The sequence below is a fragment of the Passer domesticus genome, chromosome 2 (assembly GCF_036417665.1).
Source record: "Passer domesticus isolate bPasDom1 chromosome 2, bPasDom1.hap1, whole genome shotgun sequence".
Lineage (NCBI taxonomy): Eukaryota > Metazoa > Chordata > Aves > Passeriformes > Passeridae > Passer > Passer domesticus.
Window position 1 is genome coordinate 123444110 of NC_087475.1, and position 14259 is coordinate 123458368.

Below are 14259 nucleotides of genomic sequence, written 5' to 3' on the forward strand. Positions count from 1 at the left end.
GATTATGAACAATGCACTCCACACTTCCAAAAATGTAAATACGTTTCAGGCTGAGCAAACAAACATTTATTGCAGACAGGTATTTAAATTATCACTCATATTTTCATTTCCTAAGGAAGAAGAGGAAGCAAAAACTTTTCCCATGCCTTTTAATTTTTTTTCCTCCCCAAAGAAATTTGACATTTCTAATTATGACAGAGCGAAGGGAAATGAAAATCTATTTCAAGAGATGATTCTTCCTGTAAACAGTGCCTGGGCACTTCTGCCTCATCTCATTGCATTTGGGCTGTCAGATGAGCACAATAAATAACGCGTCTTCTAACCTCCGTTTTGTTGTTCTTTTTTTCTGTTGAAATAATTGTCAGTTCCAGTCTTTGCCTGCATGTCACTGAAAGAGTTCCTAAATGACAAGTTATAGGAGAGCTTTGGTTTAGCTGGAGATAATTTTAGCCTCTCTCTTCTGAAAAAATTGCAGAAATTTGGCTAAATTTGGACAATATTTTCTTGCAGAAATATTATTTTATTTATCTTTTGTTTATTTTTAGTTTGTTCAGCAGCCCCAGTTATTTACTTAAAAGTATTTATTCAAGAGAAACAATCAGTGTGGCGTTTCTTTTTAACCAAAGTATCTAACTATTCTCCCAAGGAACATGACAAATGTTAGCAATTTCTAATACATTTTCCTGGCTTTACAAGAACATTAAAAACCCATCAGATTCAACTCACTTGCTGAAAAATTTAGACTATGAAGAAATTAATTTACTCTTCAGGGTAAAAAATACCATTTTTGTTTACTTATAAAAAACATAATGAACTTCAGAAACCTTTAGTTGACTCCTCTTCCTTATATTCCATATGCAGATGGATGAACACTGGAACCAATCAGCAGCTTCCAGCAGCATCCTCTGGATTTGCCAAGTGTTACCTGAAATTTCTCATCTCCAAACTGGGGTTTTAAGAATGCCAGCTCCAAAATGGCACAGCCAGGAAGGTCCCTTTGCTGATGGACAAAGCACAGAAAAGACAGGAGAGGGCAGAGAAGGGAAGAGTGAAAAGCAGCTCTTCCTCCATGTGAGTGAACGAAAATGACCCCATAATAGCAACAGCAAAGGGAGGCTTCTCAGTTCTCTACATAATTCACTGTGCATCACTTTGGGCTCTGCCATTGTGAACACAGGTTCTTGTTATGGCCAAAAAAATGCAGTTACCAGCTGAGAGATGTCCTGCTTTTAAAGGCTGTGGGTTTGAGCTGTAAGGGATGGTGGGTTCAGGATGCTCCCACTTGTTCTGGGCTCCACTTGATCTGTTTGTGCAGTACAACCTGAAAAGTCCAGGATAAATGTGCCAGATTTTTTCATTTATCAACATCCTTGCTTGAAGGATGAGCACAGGGATCTTGTGTAGCTGAATCTGCAGATTCATTAATCTGCATTGAGTGTGCAGTAATCAAATTCGAGGCCTTTTTCATAGATTAATGTTCAATCCTATAACCACTATATACATTGAAGGCAGCTCTTAAAAAACCAGCAGTTGAAATGAGGAATCAGTATTTCCATGGAAAACACACCTGATTTCTTATTATATAACACAGAGGGGGAAAAAAAAAAATCCCCAAAAATACACATCTCACTGTTTGCATGAGATAAGGCTTTTTGCTCAGTTCCACTTGAGAGCTCATCAGCAGTATTTTTTCTAGCCAGTGGGAAATTATGCAGCTTGATGTTTTTGCTAAACTGCCAGCTTTTAAAGGCACAGGACAGAAATCTCACAAGAAATCCCACGAAATCAAAACATGTTTGGATCCCCAGTTTTTGGACATTTTTGTGAGTATGACTTGTTTATCTCTTGGGCCTGGTAGGAGATGTATTGCTGTCTTGCATAAAGGGATCACTTGCCCTTATACTCAGAGTACAGCATTTCACTAAATCACTGAGAAACTGCATGTTTATTTTTATTTTTAATAATCTCTAACTTCTATTCGCTGCACGATGATTTGCATATACATAATGATCTATCATCAAGGAAGATAAATTCCTAGACACCATTTTCTCACACACTTCTACATTTATTGAAACTCTTCTACCTCAGCACGAAACAAATGTAAATTTTAATCCAAAGAGGGGATTATACTTATCAGTCCATATTTTTATTTGTAAAAATGAATAATTATGGCCCTTTTCTGCTAGGATATTTACAATAGCTGAATTCAGGGTTGTTTTTCCTCTTGTTCAAGAGATGAGCCTGGTTGGTTCTTTCTGCTGTAAAATCCATGTTTATGGTACTGCATGCTGGTGTATTGTTTCTGGCCTGTTAAACATAGGCAGCACAGACAACTCACTGTTAAATATCTGTACTGCTGATCTGCACCAAGACATTCAGCAGAGATATGTTGATGTCAGCTGAGTTCCTGATGCATTTTGGCTGTTGGCCTCCTGCTGTTGTACCATCAGCTTGGGGCCATGGTAGTAGCAGAAGCAGCAGTAAGAGGCAGATTGGTGTCCAAATTTAGCCTCCTAATTATTTCATCTTGAAGAAAAAAAACAGCAAAACCCCCAACAAAGCCTGTAGAAATAACAATAGATAACCTGAGATACTGTTTCATGTTCCTTTCTTAGCACTTTCTTCATCCACTCCCAAGCAGAGTTGATACATTTTCTTTCACAGGGTTACAGTTCAGTCAGAAAGCATTTCAGCCCTTATCTTTGCTATCCTCACTCCCCTTGGTGAACAGCAATGCTTCTTCTCATTTTCTTCTGCTGTCTTTGCAGTAGCTGCAAAGCCAAGGCTTGCTGAGTGAAGAGTTTCCAGGTCTGGTCTTTGATCAGACCCTCTGGAGCAACCCCACTGCTGCCATGTAACTCCCGTGCCATGAAATGTGGTCACAGGAGCACCAAAAAATTACATGTATGGAACCACTTGTGATTTGTATCCTCTTCTCATTCTAGTTTCCTGTGGCTTGGAAGGAATGCTTGGAGAGATGTTAGTGTTTTCCTAACTTGGGTAGTGGTTTAAAGGATTTTAAAGCTTGAAGGTACCAGGGGTAATCCTCCTGCTCCAGGCCACAGAATTTCTTTTCAGTTTTTAGCCACTGGATCTTGCATGCATTTTTCTCTCACCATAGACCCATGCTGAATGAAAATCACATTTGTGCTGGAATGGTGTCACTGCAATATTTGAACGTTTTTTTTTCTTCCAACACCTTAAGAAAGGGAGAGGTTGGTAGTCTGAGGCTGGAAGTGATACCCAGTGATGATGATCATGAATTGGCGCACCAATGCAATTACCTTCCCATTTCCAAGGAGTGAAGGATCAACTCTAGATTTTTATAGCTTTTAGAATTGCTCTTTCATTACTTGGATTGCATAATGCATGTTTTCTTGGGACAGCTGTAATAAGGTTTCAGAAGAAAATAGAATGAGGCAATGCAATTATCACCCATGATTACTCCTTTTGTTCTTGTCTTAGCTCTTGGGGGGGGAGGGCTTCTTATTTAGTGTTTCATAAATTACCTCCTGTTGTAATGGTTTTAATTCATTTTATGAATCAAAGTGGTGGAGATAGCAGCAAAAAATAATTGTATTCCTAAAATGATGTATCAAACATAGAGGACAGCTAATATGAAATGTATTGTGAGAGCCAAAGCTGGTACACCCTGATAGGTAAGGAAATGCACACTCAAAAATGATAATTATGTACTGAAGGATGCAGATGAACACCAAGGAGAAAAGCAAGATGAAGCACACGTTTGGTTTATAGATATGTACACATAATGACTTTGCATTTTATACATGGTGCTCTTGGGAGACTCTTCAGTGCCTGCAGCATTTGATTCAAGCTTTCAGCAACTGCACTCTCAGATATCAAGGGTTTTACAAATGCTGCCAAAAAGTTGGGAAATGGAAATGCTGTGGTCATGGCTGGCAGTGATAAAAGGTACCAGATCACACCAAGACTTTTCAAGCTACTGCCAAAATCAGCTGTATCAAGAGCAGGATTTTCCAAGCCTGTTCAATGAATCTGAGCCAGCTGCTCACTCCCCATCTTTGCTTTCAGTCAAATGGATCCCCGGAGGCAATACACAGCTCTTTCAGTGTCACTGATGTTTTATCCAGGAAAAATATTTTCATTCTTAAAAAATCCCAATGGACTTTACTTACAATTTACAGAGATATTTTAATATAAAACTTTTATAATTGTTGGTTTCAAAATTATATCCCTTGTGTGGCCTGTTGTAGATCCTAATAAATATTATTTTCTGAAGACTTTTCTCAGTCATCCAGAGAGAAATGTCTCATTTCTCTCTGGATGACTGAGAAAAAGCTCATAAAACCACAAAAAGTAGGAAAGTAGACCTGAAGAACATTTAATATAAATTACCTTCTTCAAGAATAATCACTGAAGAAAACATTATTGTTAGAAGCTTGCAAAGATACTGAATAGCTTTGAATGAGGTTGGCTGTACAATAGAAGAAAATAAACAGAACAGAAAGAAAAACTTATCCAGTTAAAATTACTTGGATCTGTTAATTACTGACAGGGCAAGAGCATTTAAAAAAAAAAAATCCCAAAAACCCAACAAAACAATACATTAAGGCAGCTTTTTCAAAATATGTTAGTCCTTGCAAACCAAACACTGGGAAAAGTGAAGTGGTTGTTTAGTTTGTTTTGATTTTTAATTTAAATGAAAGAACTGATGCCCAGCATCTCTGCCTAGAAGATGTGAAGCATGAAGGAATGTCAAGAAGGTATGATAATCTAGCCTTATACTCCTGTTTGTTTCTTCAGAAGTTAGCAAATTCTGTGTTATACTGAGCTTCTGAGACAGTGAATCTGAAAATATTCTGTCCAGATTAAATCTGGGTAAAAGGAACACTTTGTGATTAATTTAGTAATAAACAAGGTTTACTTCATTGTATTTAGTGTGATTCAATACAATGTACTTTAGTATTTCATGTCATTAAATACTTTTCAGAAAGATACCTATCTTGGTTAAACAAGAATTGCAAAAAATGTGTAAATTTTAGTGCCAATGGAATAAAATTCTGTGACTTTATTTTAATATAACATCTTTCCCAACAATGCACTTTGCATAATACAACCCCCAAATTCTGAAATCTTCTCAGGCTTTGTGTAAACAAGGAGAAATCAATTGAGTTTTGATGATTTTGGGGACTTAAATCTGGGAGAAATGTGGGGCTTGAGAGTGGGAGCTGGGAACGAGGCTCCCAGACTTTGGGAGAAAGGAGGGCAAGGGAGAAAGGAGCACACAAGGGTTGTGCCTTTGTGAGAGGGAAGCGTGTGGTTAAGAATAAGGCAGAAGGAATGCAAATGTATTTTTAGTTGAAATTAGAGCCACCTTTCCAAGTCTATGGCCAAAATATCCAGGCTCCCCTTACGTGAGACACCAGCTATCCTGGGGACTTAACCCCATGGTGACAAGTGAGCCCAGCTAAAAAGCTCAGCTATGTATTGTTGAATTTCATTGTTGCACATGCAGGAGTTTTCTCTTGGTTTTACTATCTCCAGAATATTCCCCTAAACTTGCAAAGATAATAGTAAAACAACGTGTTATTTCTAGATTTCCCAAGTTGAGGAGCTGCACAGGAATACTGAGATTTCTGTGGGCTGGGAATGTCAGCTGGGAGCAGGGGAGCTATTTCAAGAAGCTGAGAGCTGCACAGTGAGTGGCAAGGAATTCACAGGGTGGCTGTGGGGGAGAATTCCCGTGCATGTGGAGCAGGGAGAATATTGCTAAGCTGATTGCAAACACAATTTTGAACAAGTTACAGTCTTTTTTAGAAGAAAGGACGTACTAAAAGCACTGGTAAAGCTGGGGTTTTTTTTACTTCTGTGGCATTAGAGGATTTATTGCTCCATAGGGGGTGAGGAGACAGAACCTTGCTGGGCATGGCTCCTTTTCTAACTCTAATCAAAAGACTTTTTCAACCTGAATTTGCAGGAGTGGAGCCTCTCACCTCTGAGAAAACCTGATTGTTCTCTGGTCTACGTGCAGACAGTACAAACTTTGTTCTCCTTGTGCTCCACCCAAGTATCCCTTGTTTTAGTCCAAGCTGCTGACTTGACATTAGTACTGGATTCCTGCTATCTGCAGAAACAGCAACTCCATCCCTGTGGGTCAAAAAGTGACAAGGCAATTAATGAAACAGTTGATTAAGTTTAACAGGCCTCCTAAAGCCAAATGATTTCAGACTATATTCCACTCATACTGCAGGCAGCTTGGGCTAATTAGCAGGAATTTTGGTAGTCTGCTCACCTTCATATTTTCTGGATCCTACTAGGTAAGAGTATCCAGGCTATGATAATAACACTTTTTAAAACCCTCTTAAATACAGGTTTAGCTGAAGAGCTGAATTTTAGGAATGCCTTCTCTTCTACCCCTACTGCAGATTTGCAGCCAGACACTTGCCTCTGTCATGGAACAGTTAATGGCAATAAATCCTCTTGGAAAATATGGGAAGCAAGTAGGAGCATTGATACTGACTGAAAAAACAATTAGGAAGTTGCCAAAGTTTAAATTTGTCAAGTTGTGAAGTGAATAGGATAAAAAGCCATCATTGATAGCCAGGGAAGCAAATGCTCCTGAAATTGGCAGGTAAAGCAGCACCAGAACTGTCTCCTTTCACTTAGCAGTCACTGTTGGAGGGTACTGCAGGAAAACCAGGACGTGAGCTGTCAGAAAAGACGAGATCCCACGAACTTGCCTGAGACATACGGAGACAGCTTGAGGAGACACGATCAATTTTGTTGTCAAGGAGTCAGCAGCTAATTTATTGCAAGTCAGAAAGGTAGAGCGTGAGGAAGGGCAATTTTTCCAAGATTAGAGAAGTAGAGCACTTGTAAGCAAAGAAAATTAAGCAATTTAAAATCATGGAGGGCACATTAGGACATGGAAAGGTGGAGGGAGAGTTTAAGTGCAAAATGGATTACCTTCCCCTTAGCTGTTGAAAAGACCAAGCTCATAACACAACTGACACCTTTGTAGAAAACTGAACCTCCTGAAAGCTGGGAACAATATCTACCAGATCACAAATTACTAGAAAATAACTGCTTTATGGGGTTTCAAAAATAACTAACAATCCTCTCATGTACAGACACCAGGATGGCCAGACTGTGAGATACTGGAACCTCCTCTGCTCTTCACAACAAGGAAAACAAAAACCTGTGGTTTTTCTCAGAAGGAATATAACTTCTGCCTCCTCTTCATGGTGATGCTGTGGCATAAGGCCAGTCATTGATCAAATAAGAGCTACCAAGACTCCTTTCAGGAGTTAAGTACACCTTAAAAACAAACATTATCACCAACAGAGCTTGTACCAAGGATGCACTCCAAAAAGAACATCTTATTCTGTGATATCCTCCAGATTTTCATGTTACAGCTGTCCCTTTCATCAGCTTTTCTCTTTACCTCTTTTGCTTGTGACACAGAATTCCTTTGTGTTAAGGTCCTGTGGACATCCGAACTTGCCAGTAAGTAACCTGGACATTAAAAGTACATTTAAAAAAGATAGAGATAAAATGGAAGCATTACCTTTAGGCTTTATTTACCTCACTGTGGTTAAGAATAATGGTACTAATAGGATACAAGCTCTCAATTGCAGAGGTTTAGAAGTCCTGTGATAGTTTAACAGAGAGGGGCACTGGCAACTTTGGCTCTTCTCCTTCCCCTCACCAGCTTTTCATCATTGAAAGGAACAGCTTCCTCTCTAGAGTGAGTGGTGCTTCTGCAGCTGCTGAGGGGTTGTGTAACTTTCAGGGTCTCATCCTTCAGAGTTTTAGTCTGCTGCTCCATGTCCCACACCTGCCTGGCCTGTGAGTTTTGTCCCTTCTCTGCCTGGGAGCCACCTGCTCCTCAACCGCAGTTGAGGAAGAGGAAGTAAATGTCTTTCATCAAACTAGGGAATTCAAGTGTTCTTAAAAGTGACCTGTGCAAAAAAGCTGCCAATTCCAACTGTTTGATTACAATGTTTCTTTTCCTCTCAAATTCTGCCTCTCCTAGCTTCACTCAGTCTAATTATTGCAGGTACAAGCAGATGTGGACTCAATTTCTCCATCCTCTTGTACCTTGCATTTCAGCTGGTGATGCCTGGTCCATGATTCATTCAAGAGCTGAACGGCAGCTTTGTGCCAGCAAGTCTGTCACAGGATTGTCCCAGAGATTCCTGCAAGGCTCTGAGGAGGAGGAGACGCTGCTGGATGAAGTAAGTGGTCACGGGTACCCCCAGCCCACAGGGAAAGACACGTGGATCCAGGCACTATCCAGCATAAAAATTCCATTTCAATTCAAAAACAGAATGGCTCTTTTAACTGATTTGTAATCAGTGTGATTCCTACAGTGACAACAAAAACATCCCAGGGTTTTCACCCACACTTCCACCTCCTGAAATCCACTGGAACCAAAAGCTTGCAGTGGAAATTTAAGAGTTGTTTTGGTGTGGTTGCATGACCATGGAGTCTGAAGAATTCCAGGGGACAGTGCCCCAGACTTCTCAATGCTCATTAGGTGTGCTGTGATACTAACTGGCAGGAAATCTCATGAAGCTGGTGGAGAAATTGTGTCTTGGTTGCAGGCCAGACTAAATTTAGGAAAAATTCTGAATGAAACGGACTCCTCCATTTATCAGAAGAACCATCAGAAGTTTAGCTTTTGAGGCACATTCCTCCTGAGTGGCCTTCACAGCTGAACAGATATCTGTGGGAGAACACAATTTTCTTTTTATTTTTTTTAATCCCTACAGCAAATAATTTTAGAAAAGGTGTTGTTATTTTGTTTATTTAACAACTCATTTCATGATGGAAACCCTTTAATATCAGATACTTCTGAGAGAACAGTCTCTTCCATCAGCCCAGTTAAGCCTCCAGAAAGGCTTTTCCTTTTGATGAAAACTGTATTTTCTGTTTTTGAGCTTGATCTTGACTTGCTGCTGGTCCTTAACTAAAGTTTTTTGAAACTTACCTGGGTTCAAAAGACTAATTTTTATCAATACTTTTAAGACAAAGGGGCTTTGAGGACATGAAGAAAATCACTTGCCTTCTACTACTCCAATAAAAATCAAAAACTATTGTGTTTTATCTCTAAAACTCAGTATTAAAGAAAATAGGAAATGGGTTTGGCCTGACATACTTGAATCTACTGGGCATGTATGTACCCATTTACTCAAAGTGTGTTTGCACTTGTTTTCTGCCCTTTCTCCTTACAGTCTGTTACTCAACCCAGTGGGCTAAAGAAGAATTTTACATCTGTTGTGAAATGAAAGCCAGCAGCCAGAATGCTGTTTTGGGTCTTAGGGGATGTTTTAAAGCCTCCCACCATCAGCAGAGAAGGTAAAATGGATTTTTGATGATTCTTCTGTTTCTTTTATTGAATTCTCTTCTTCTGTTTTTCTCTTGAATTTTTACATTAATAACAGCTACTCTGTCTTCATTAAATAAAAAAGAGAGAGAAAGAAAAGTTGTTTTGTTTTGACACTGTGTAAGACGCACTGGAGATGATTCACGAGCTTTTACTTCAGCATGACTGTTGTTGATCTTGACCTATAGTGCCTATTTTAATTTGAATTCTCTTACCTGCATGGTACAAATCATCCCTTTGTCTTGTGTAAGATCTTTAAAAAGCAGGATATCCCAGTGTAATGAAAATGCATTATTTTCAGTGATGACAAGGCAAATAGCACCACCCCTACCTAATCCTTTCCTATACTTGGTAGGGTTTGCTGAGAGTTACAGCCTTTACTTGAGTAGCTCTGTTCCGGGCAGGAGAAGATGAAAGTGAGAATTTGTCTTGTAAAAACACACGTCCCCAAGAGAAAATTTAAGGCAAAGAGGATTTTCAAAGTGTAAACAGAAGTGTGAATCATTGCCAGTGGATGTTAAGCTTCATGACTGCTTTTTACTTCAATTTGCATAGTTGCACTTTCAGGCTGACTTTAGGTGATGTACAATCTTTCTAAACTATTTTTTTCCTCCTATGGATAAGGATTCATGTCAAAGCATAACTGATCTAGAGTTTAGTAAGGAAAAGTATTTAACAGTAGTGATATAGCTGCCTTCTAGAAGTAATATTTGTGTTAATATACACATTTTTTACACTGGTTTGATACAAACTGGAATTAAGATTCTGCAGGATCAGGGAACTGACAACAGAAGGGCTGGAAACACTGTGGACACCAAGCAGTTAATGTTTGCCCAATGCTCTCAACTACAAATACCCTAAAAACCACAAATTATGCATTTTCACTTAGTGCTGCAGGAGAGAAAGTAGCTTTTCAAACAGCTTTCCTTTCCCGATGCTGAAAGCCCTGCAGGCTGCCCAGGGTCTAATAACTGACCCTGTCTCTCTCTTTGAATTGTGATATGCTGGACTCTACACTGCCCTTCTCTCTATTGCTGAACACCTTGATCTGCAGCCTGAAAAACAAAGAGGTAGAAGCAGCACTGTGAATGGCAGAAAAGAGATTTTTCTTTTTTTTCAGTGAGACAATCAGAATCAGCTTTTGTTTTCCCTGACATTTCACAAATTGCAAACTGGAGCCCTGAGCTTCTTGCCTCCTGCTCAGAGCTCTCGGGGCGCAGCGGGGAGACATTCACACGATGCAGACGGGGATGCTCTCACCACACGCATTTTCAGTGTGATTTTTTTTTGTCATAAAACCACCTATGAATAAAACCCCTCGTTGTCACCACTGGTGGGAGGCACCCACACCCCCCAGTCATCCATCAGTGCAAGGAGCATGCTTGTGAGACGCTGTGAGGGGCTGCGAGTGGATTGAAGGTGCTGATTTTAACTCTGGTGTGTTGGAGACTCTGCCTGCCCTGGGGCTGGGAGATATCTCCTGCTGCCTGGGGCTGATCGAGTGAGTTACACAGCGGTGGGCATGGATAACAGCTCTTGTCCTCCGTGTGCTTAGAGAAGCTCCTTTGTTACAGGAAGAAAAAGATCAGCTTCAGAAATACTGGAGAGGTTTCTTAGGTGCCGAATCCCTGAGCCTGTGAAACCCAGGGCTTTGCTACAGGCTTTAATCAACTCAGTGTTTATTGAAAAGAGGCATAAAGCCTTTAAAAATTACCCTTATTTTTCACCAGGACTCAATGTAAGGTCTGCACTAGCTCATACTTCTGGAAATGTCTCAGCCAGAGTTTGCACGTGCATTCCTCCATCAGAGCAGTATTCATCTCATTCCTGCCATCTCAGGGTGCTGGAGTACCTCTGCATTTCCCAAACATTTCTTTTTCCTTCTCTTCATATTCTCCAAGTCCACACACTATGGTGACTGCTACAGGAACACCTAGCAAATTTATCACCTTCCTTTCTCAACACTGTGGGTCTGGAACAGGCTATAATGTAATACTTGGCAGACCCACACTCCCTGTGAAATAAAACTTTGTTTACTCTTGTTTTTTCATTCTTCCTTTTCCACTCTAGTGGAAAATCTTAGTCTTAAACATGACCACTCAGGACTCACAAAGTAGGAAGCAAGCAAAACAGCATTTCTTACCTGAAAAATTTTCGCACTTAAGAACTTCTGAAATTTGGGGGCAAAATGCCTACTATGTTTGCCCTCAAATTATTTTCACATCAGAAAAATCTGTAGTGTTTATTTCCACCATACATATATCTCATATATCACTCCTGCTAGTATTGGTGACAGACAAAGGCCATTACGGAGTTGCTAGGGATGCCTTGTGCTAAGGTGATCAGATTAAAAGTGGGGGAAAAAAGACATGGGCTGTAAGGAGCCTCCTCCCCTTCTCAACATGTGCTGCAGTGATGCCACCTGCAGCAGGTCACAGATGTCAGTACAGATGGTGTGTCACCTTATGTAACCTGGCAGGGGCCATACGGTACTAGGACACCGTGTCTGGGTCAGCTTATACAATTGTGGAGGATGTGTTGGAGCCTGATGGCACAACCCAGCATCTGGGCTGGGCCTCTGTCACCCTACGTGCAACGTGAACTACAAGGACTCAGAGAAACTGGGACCTCTTGCAGCCAATAATTAAAATATGAAAGGTCTCCAATACAAGCAACCCCAAGTAAGTAAGGATGAAAAAAGCACAAAGAATGGCAGGAAGAGGTGGTGGCAGCAGCGTTCTCAGGACTAATACAAGTAGGGAGGTGTTTATCCCTGCTCTGGGATGTGGAGCTCCAGCTGCAGGCTCCTATGGATGCTGCTGCTTCAGGCTGCTGCCAGGAGCACCTTTCCTAAGCACATTCCTCCTCTGTACTATGAACTGAAACGTTCTTAATGCACATAAAGTAAACGGGCTATTCCCGATACTGAATTATTTGGGGAGAAGATGTGCGTGTGTGTGTGCTCATTTCTTATTAATGAATGCCTTCACCTTTTCCTAGAGGTCTCATTTCCAGTAAGGCCAATGGTTTCCCTGTCTTCTTGTCATACTTTACGAAGCTGCTATCTTTATTTCAATTTTAAATGACTTCCAGTGGTCTCTCACACCATTAAATACAGCAAGGATTACTGAAGGAATTGAGATTACAGCCACAATGTTTTATTCTTGTGCTAAGGGGCTGGAAGTCAGCCTTTGTAGGGAGCATCAGGGAAGATGCTCTACTGAAGAACAGCAGGCTGCTGGACACGGACTCCTGAAGTGGGAACCTGTTGGATCGTCTTGGATATTTAGCCAGCCTCACAACCACATTTTTTGTGAGAATCACCTTCTGCTGCCCCCTTCACTTTTTATCATCTCACACTCGCTGCTCGCCGGCCTTTCGCCCCACACCGCCCTCCCTCAGGTGCGCCGCGGGGCCGCCCTCCCCTCCCTGCGGCGGCCATTTTCTCTCCTTCTCCCCTTCCCTCCTCGCCCCTCACGCCCCTCACCACCCTGCCCAGCGGAGCCGCGGGCGGGACAGGGCCTCCCCTCCGCCCTCATCCTCATCTCCCGGAGGGAGCCCCGGGCCGCGGCTGCCGCGGGGCTGCGGCTGGGGCGGCGGGCGCTGCCATCTCGCGGCCGCGGGCAGGGAACGGCCGCCATGTCGGCGCGGCAGGGACGCGCTCCCTCACGGCGCTCCTGTGTGGGTTTAGCCGCGTTTTAGTGGAAAAGTGTTGCAAAACGTGGAACACGTAAAAAAAAAAAAAAAAATTAATTAATTAATTTTTTTTTTTTTTTTTTTTTTTTTTTTTTTTTTTTTTTTTTTTTTTAAGGAAGGGATGCTCGTCGATGTTCGATCTTTGGAAACTTTCAAGCCTGACTCAACAAGAAATGAGATTTAATCCGTGAAACAGAGCAGCCAACAAGCGCCGAGCAGGTGTTAGAAAGACAAATGAATTGTCGGTAGAACTGCCTTCTTTAGGTTTTTGGGCTCGGCGTGTTTTAATGCTCTGAGATACAGGGGGAGGTTAAAGCTCGGGAAGAAGGATGTCTGACAGCGGATTCAGAGAATGCAGAATTTACAGGCCGCAGGGACACTTGGCAGAACCCATGAGATAAGGAAAAAAACAATAAAGCCAACTCGGCAATTGTGCTGAAATCAGCTCAAGCTGCATAAAAGGTAATCCCGTCAAGGGCAGATCGTGACCACTGACTCTGGGACCACCGACCCAAAAGAAGGGAAAGGCTGAACACATGGACTAATTAGCATCGGAAGCGAGAGAATCATTAACCGAGAGAAGACAGAATGCTAATTAATAAGAGAACTATATAACTTGTAAACATTAATTCCTTTGTTTGCTAATATGCATAAATTCTGAAAAGTTTTGATAGCCTGGGTGCTGGATTTCTGGAATACCTGGGAGCAGCCAGGCTTGTATAGCCCTGAGGTAAACACCAATGTCGGTGTGGAATCATTGGTGTGTTGCACACCAGGTAGGGAATTTGATTTTTGTGGACAACAGAAGGGTTTGTGAAACAGTGAGCAGCCTTGGGGCTTTTCCCCCACAAAAATAAAAAAGGGGCAAAAGGAGTTAGTGTGTCTTGTCAGCATCCAAGGATGGGGAGATAGAGCTGGGAGACCTGTCACTTTGGATTTCTCTGGGTGACTTTTTTTGTCTTAGAGAAATCCATGTCGACACATTTCAGAATCCCCCTCAGCTTTTCTTGCATCTGAAGGCAATTACCAGATCAGGATTTCTGCACTGAAGGCATCACAGCAGGGTGATCTTGCAGTGCAGGTGCTCCATTTTGTTGAGGATTTCAGCTGTTCTCAGATACTTTTATGTATCTTTTAAGGATGGAACATGGCACAGCCACCATACCTGCATTGTGTCTCCAAGCCCAGACATT

The 14259-nt window shown here is 41.4% G+C and overlaps 1 protein-coding gene across 5 annotated transcripts in view; it reads left to right on the top strand.

The window, feature by feature from the left end:
- Positions 1-934: 934 nt before the first annotated feature.
- Positions 935-14259, top strand: part of GABRR3 (gamma-aminobutyric acid type A receptor subunit rho3) — a 47884-nt gene continuing 34559 nt past the window's right edge. For 2 of the 5 annotated variants that reach the window (XR_010357076.1, XM_064411094.1), the window contains exons 1-4: positions 935-1071; positions 8095-8219; positions 9219-9342; positions 13182-13842. The gene's annotated coding sequence lies outside the window, so the exon portion shown is untranslated. Of the gene's footprint in view, positions 1072-8094; positions 8220-9218; positions 9343-12221; positions 12773-12808; positions 13052-13181; positions 13843-14259 lie in introns of those variants that run through there. The other 3 variants (XM_064411092.1, XM_064411093.1, XM_064411091.1) reach the window with 3 other exon arrangements.